A 6429-nucleotide genomic window follows, 5' to 3' on the forward strand; every position below is an offset into this window, starting at 1 on the left:
AGGAAAGGTCACAAGGTTAGAATTATGAAAGGAGCATGAATTATTTTAAGATGTAGGCATAGTGAAGTGATAGCCAAACACTGTTCCCTAACTTGCTTTTGTGTTATTGCTCACTGTTCAGAAGTCATGTAGCTGGATGTCAAAAGATTTGTAACTTCCCCAATTGTTCCTATAGATGGCAACATGATTCCAAAACCTAAGACTGACATTTGAGATATTTTTATGACTTTTGCATTCTTGCAGATCAAATGATGCCACTTATACCTGTGACCCACACCAAAGAACTGACTCAACTCAAACTGTGACCCCCACTCAGAAATTGACTCAGCACATGAAGACACTTTTGATATCCTTATGATTTCAACTCCAACTAATCTGCAGCACCCACTCCCTAGCCCCTTGTCCACCAAATTATCCTTAAAGACCCTAGACTCTGAGTTCCTGGGGAGATGGATTTGTGAAATATTTCTCTTCCTTTTGCTCAACTGCTTTGAGATAATTAAACACTTTCTCTGTGGTAACACTGCTGTCTTAGTGTATTGGCTTTACTGTGCAGCAAGCAAGAAGAACTCGTTGGGCTGCAACACTGTCCTGAGCCCAAACAATACAATATATAATATGTTTTTTTATCCTAAAATTTTTAATCATCTTTAATATTTTCCTTTCTCTTAACTTCTAAATCCATTTAGATTTTGATTCTTGTCAATTTTATCTCCACCACCTTTCATATCTGACTTCTCTCTATCTCATCCTGTCACCTTATTACAGGCTCCTCCTGTTGGACTCCTATCAGGTCTGGGAGAATTACAGTGACTCCCTAGCCAATCTTCCTTATTTCCTGTCATTTCTTCTTTTAGTGCATTTTATACATCAACAATTAAACTCTCTACATTTGCACTTAATTTTTATTCTTATGCCATGTCCAAACCCTACTTTTCTGTTAAAGCTAATTCAAATAATAGTCTATTCTTTAGATTTAGCTTTTGATCACTACTTTTGTGAAATTTGTTATTCATGCTAATAAATACCATCATTTCTTAATATTAAGCTTACAAAAGATTCTGGTTCTTCTTTTAGGGTGGTTGATGTATTCAGAAATCAAACTGCTTGTAGTTCAGTTTTCCACTTTTGGAAAAAACATGTTTTCATATACAAAAAAATTAAGTAGACAGGCTCAGTGGCTCATGCCTATAATCCTAACACTCTGAGAAGCCACAGTGGGAGCATCACTTGAAACCAGGAGTTTTGATATCAGTCTGGTCCACCGAGTGAGGCCCCATCTCTACCAAAATTTTTTTTTTTAATTAAGAAATTAAGTTCACCTGGTAGTTGATCCCTTTGTGAAGGGAGTTAAGCAAAAATTGGTCATTCTGAGATCTGGTATTTTTTTCAGCATGTAGACACAACTATTGTCTTCTTATTTATTCATCTAGTGTATTTTGGATGCATCTCACAAATGAATGATTTTGTTATATTTCTTCATAAGGTCAATAAGCCCATAACCAATAAACTCAGGAATAACTATTGGTATGTCTTATTTGAATAATATGCTGATTCTGTGTTATGATGTCACTTAACTACCTGAGTCATAGTCTTGGAGCCCACTTACTTATTTTCTCTTTGACCAGGAGATTGATCACCTAAGAGTATTTTGGGTGGAATCAAAATCCATTTAACTTGGTAACTCTTTGAACTGTAACATCATTTTAGCAGATGACTTGACTATTAGAAAACTCAAGTTTGCCTTCTGCATTCAATAGAAGTGAGAGAGGGATAAAAAAAAAAGAGGCAGGAGTGAAGAAAGTAGTTCCAAGAATCTATTCTTTTAGGTGTTAGACAGAATGTTAGATAAGACAGCTGGAGACTGATGGTCTTTAAGATGTCATATGATTTCTGTGCATCTGCTTCCTTGTCTACAAAAGGGGAGCATAGTAATACATAATATGCCCATGTGTCTTTGGTGAGCTTTAATTAGACCTTGTTCTGCAAAATGAGGACTACAGTGACTTTTTTTTTGAGATGGTGTCTCGCTCTTAACTCCTGACCTCAAATGATCTGCCTGTCTCAGCCTCCCAAAGTGATGGGATTACAGGCATGAGCCACCGTGCCCGGCCCTACATTGACTTTGTATTGTGCTGTTGTCTAATGTTATGATGCATTTTAGGATAAAATATATTTTTCTATCATTCTATTTACTTGCATAATTATATCAACCATATTTTGAACCAGTAAGCCATTTAGAAATGTGGCTTGAAACATTTGTGTCCAGGTCCTTACTTACATGATTCGTTGTTTATAGACAATTGCATTCTGTTGTGTGCCATAATATGAAATATATTTAGTCTTTGTCTCTGGTTCAGGTAAACAGAGCCAACTCTTGGGATTATCTGTGTGACAGGAGTGTCTTTTGTTATCCATAACGAGCTTCTTTGATAACATAGTGAGCTTCTTTAACAGTTTATGATAATGAAGTCACTTAGAGTGGAGCTCCTAGATAGCCTCAAGATGGAGCCAGTCACTAGAAAGACCAAGTGATTAAAGGATTAGAGAGTTAGAACTTTCAACCCTACCCAGAAATCTCCAGGAAAATGTGTTTGTGTGTGTGTGTGGCTCCCACTGGTGTTGATCTCTATAAAAACTCTTGACCAGGCATGGTGGCTCACACCTATAATCCCAGCACTTTGGGAGGCTGAGGTGGGTGGATCACCTGAGATCAGGAGTTTGAGATCAGCCTGGCCAACATGGTGAAACACCATCTCTACCAAAAATACAAAAATTATCCGAGTGTAGTGGCGTGTGCCTGTAATCCCAGCAACTTGCAAGGCTGAGGCATAAGAATCACTTGAACCCAGGAGAAGGAGGTTGCAGTGAGCCAAGATTAAACAACAACAAAAAAAAACAGGCCAGGCGTGGTGGCTCATGCTTGTAATCCCAACACTTTGGGAGGCTGAGGTGGGCAGATCATGAGGTCAAAAGATCAAGACCATCCTGGCTGACATGATGAAACCCCGTTTCTACTAAAAATACGAAAATTAGCTGGGCGTGGTGGCACGTGCCTGTAGTCCCAGATACTTGGGAGGCGAAGGCAGGAGAATCTCTTGAACCCAGGAGGCGGAGGTTGCAGTGAGCAGAGATCGCACCACTGCACTCTAGCCTGACGACTGAGCAAGACTCTGTCTCAAAAAAACAAAAACAAAAACAAACAAACAAACACAAAAGATATGATTTCTCATTCCACCTGCCAGTCCCTGCCTTGGCCCTGCCCCTTCATCTCCCTCCTCCATTAATGTGTAGGGCCCAAGGGAAACCTCCCCTTCATCCTCTGAACTTTCTTTGAAAAATCAACTCACAAAATGCAGATTAATTGGAGAAAGCGTGTACACATTTGATTAATGTGCTCACGGGAGAAACACAGAGTGATTGTTCACCCCGCAGTGGGTTCAGAAACTTATATAGAATCTTGGAAAAAGAGGTTATGGTAGGCAGGGGAGAAGAGGAATTCTGTTAAGGGGATTACTAGGAAGAATGAATGGATCAGGGAACAGAGATTAACTTGTAACTTGTACATTAATCTTGTGAAAGGGTCTGTTCAGGTGTGGTTATGTTCTTGGTCTTACAAAGAGGAGAAGAAAAAATCTACTGTTCCTTTTGGTGGGTCTGGATCTTAGGGGTGTAAAGGAATTTCAGCTGTCAGACTGCGCTTTGAGGGCAGGGGGAAGGTTAGAGAGATCTTGAGGCTTCAAAGTGCCATATTTTGGGGTGTAAGTTTGTCACAGGGGAACCCCAAAATTGGGGCTCAGCTCAGGAGGCCACATGGGTTCTTGGCTTCACACAGGAAAAAATATTTAGCCGACAGAATAAAGTGAAATCAAGTTTATTGAAAAGTAAAGGAATAAAACGTTGGCTACCCATAGGCAGGGTACCTCTCAGGGCTGCTGGTTGGCTATTTTTCTGGTTATTTTTGATCATATGCTACAGGGGTGGCTTAGTCATAGTTTCCTGGGTAACTGAGCCTCCTGAGTAACTGGGACCACAGGTGAGAGCTGCCATACCTGGCTAATTTGTGTGTGTGTGTGTGTGTGTGTGTGTGTATATATATATATATATATTTTTTTTTTTTTGTAGAGATGGGGTTTCATCATGTTGGCCAGGCTGGTCTCAAACTCCTGGGCTCAAGTCACCCACTTGAGTTAAACAACTCAAGACAGTGATTTTTATCCTATTTTATAAGAGAAGGCAGAGATGGTGAGATTGATACTTTAGATATTCCTTAAATTCACTCCTAAGGCAAATGACATTGAAACTCTATTACAAACCATGACCATGACGTTCTTTTCATTCACACTGAACAAGGATATGCTTTGGGAAATATTTATTGTTATTATTCTTCTGCAAATATTAGATTATTTTATTAAAAGATGGGACACAGTGTTCATTTAATTAAGCAGTTTTCATCTTGCATCTAAAATGAAGTATAATTTCCTCTTTAAGATCAAATGAACTATAGTACTTGAAAGAAACTTATGTGATATAAAAGCATCTAGCACAGTGTACCGTACAGAGTGAGCAGTGAGCAATGAAGTTTATGGAAAGGAAAGGAGAAGAGAGGGAGAAACACAGCAGTAGGAAACAAGAATATTAGGTGCTGATGCTGAATGACTCAGAACCAGTCAGAACTACAGAGGAAACAACTCTGAAACGTGGACCCAGTTTAGAAATAACTTGCCGGGAATTCCATTTCAAAAAGTGAATTATGTCTTGAAATGTTTGTGTGTTGTTATTTCCAAGCTTCACTATTTTTATAAAAACGCAGAATTTTAAAACTGGCATTCATTTTTGTCTGGTCTGCTGGTTTCTGTGGAATACTCTCAGAGGAACCCAGGAGTTCCCTGGCAGGGACAGCCTTGGGAGGTGCTGGTGAGGCAGCCCGGGCTGTCAGGAACATGGGGTTCTCTGCTCTTCACCAAAGAACTTCTACTGTGTCTATTTTGTACTGGAGGTTTCTGTGTACAAGTTTGTTTGAGGAAAATTTCTTAACTTTGAACTTGAAAACATCCCGTATCTACTGTTTAGGTCGAGGTCTTTTATTTTTATAGATGAGGGAAATTTCAAGTGACTTGTCCCATGTCAAACAACTATTGATGCACTAGCAGCTAGTTAGCAAGCTAGTTGGATTTCCCTTTTTGTTGCTGTTGTTATTGCCTCAGTTCGGACATGGTTTTAGGAAGGGAAGAGCACTAGGGGAACAGGGAGAGGTGAGGGCGATAGGCTAGGAACTAAATTAGGAAGGTTGTGGCAAGGGAGTCTGCTTTTCATGCAAAATAAGAAAACAAATTAGGAGATCTTCCTCCACTTCTTCCCTCTTAGAATGCTGCTCTTAAATATACAAATGGCTGCAGCAGCTTTTCCTTCATAGAATGCTGACAGGGACCCAAATGTGAGTAACTGCTTTATTATATATTTTATATGTATAATATATATTACAATATATATTTGCATAGAAATATATATATTGTATACAATATATAAATGTATAATATATATTTGTGTGTATATATATTTGTAATATATATTATGTAGCAATATGTATAGGGATATGCATGTTTTATTTTCTTAATTTTAGTTTTTGGAGATGGAGTCTTGCTCTGTCACCCAGTCTAGAGTGCAGTGGCGCGATCTCAGCTCACTGCAACTTCTGCCTCCTGGGTTCAAGCGATTCTCCTGCCTCAGCCTCCCGAGTAGCTGGGATTACAGGCATGTGCTATGACGCCTGGCTAATTTTTTGTATTTTTAGTAGAGACGAAATTTCACCATGTTGGCCAGGCTGGTCTCAAACTCCTGACCTCAGGTGATTTGCCCACCTCATCCTCCCAAAGCTGGGATTACAGGTGTAAGCCACCATGCCTGGCCAGAGAAGACTCTTTATTTGCAGAGAAGGTTCAAAGATTTATTAAATATTGGCTTTAAAATAGATTGAATTTGCCTGAGGAAAAGAACTCTTTCACCTCTGTGATTCGATTATTCTAGCCTTGCTGGAGGACAGGTGTGGTCAATAGCACAATAGCTGGAGAGTGGATAGAAAAAAGGTTGGAAGGTCATTAAGTCACTTGATTATGAAAGGAAAATTAGGAAATTAGTTTTAGGCACATTTAAAAGGTGACAAAAGACATTGCTGAGGTAACCAACGACTGAGAGGAAAGAGAAAGGTTAGAGTTTAGAAGTAGGATAAGAGATTCTGGGACATTTCAGTAATGTTAATTTTGTTGTTGTTTGTTTCTTTTAGAGACAAGTTCTCCCTTTGTCACCCAGGCTAGAGTACAGTGGTGTAATCACAGCTCACTGCAGCCTCCAGCTCCTGGACACAGGAGATCCTCACACCTCAGCCTCCCAAGTATCTACAAGTACAGGTGTGCACCACCACTCTCAGCT

Source organism: Chlorocebus sabaeus, chromosome 25 (genome assembly GCF_047675955.1).
Source record: "Chlorocebus sabaeus isolate Y175 chromosome 25, mChlSab1.0.hap1, whole genome shotgun sequence".
NCBI classification, from domain to species: domain Eukaryota; kingdom Metazoa; phylum Chordata; class Mammalia; order Primates; family Cercopithecidae; genus Chlorocebus; species Chlorocebus sabaeus.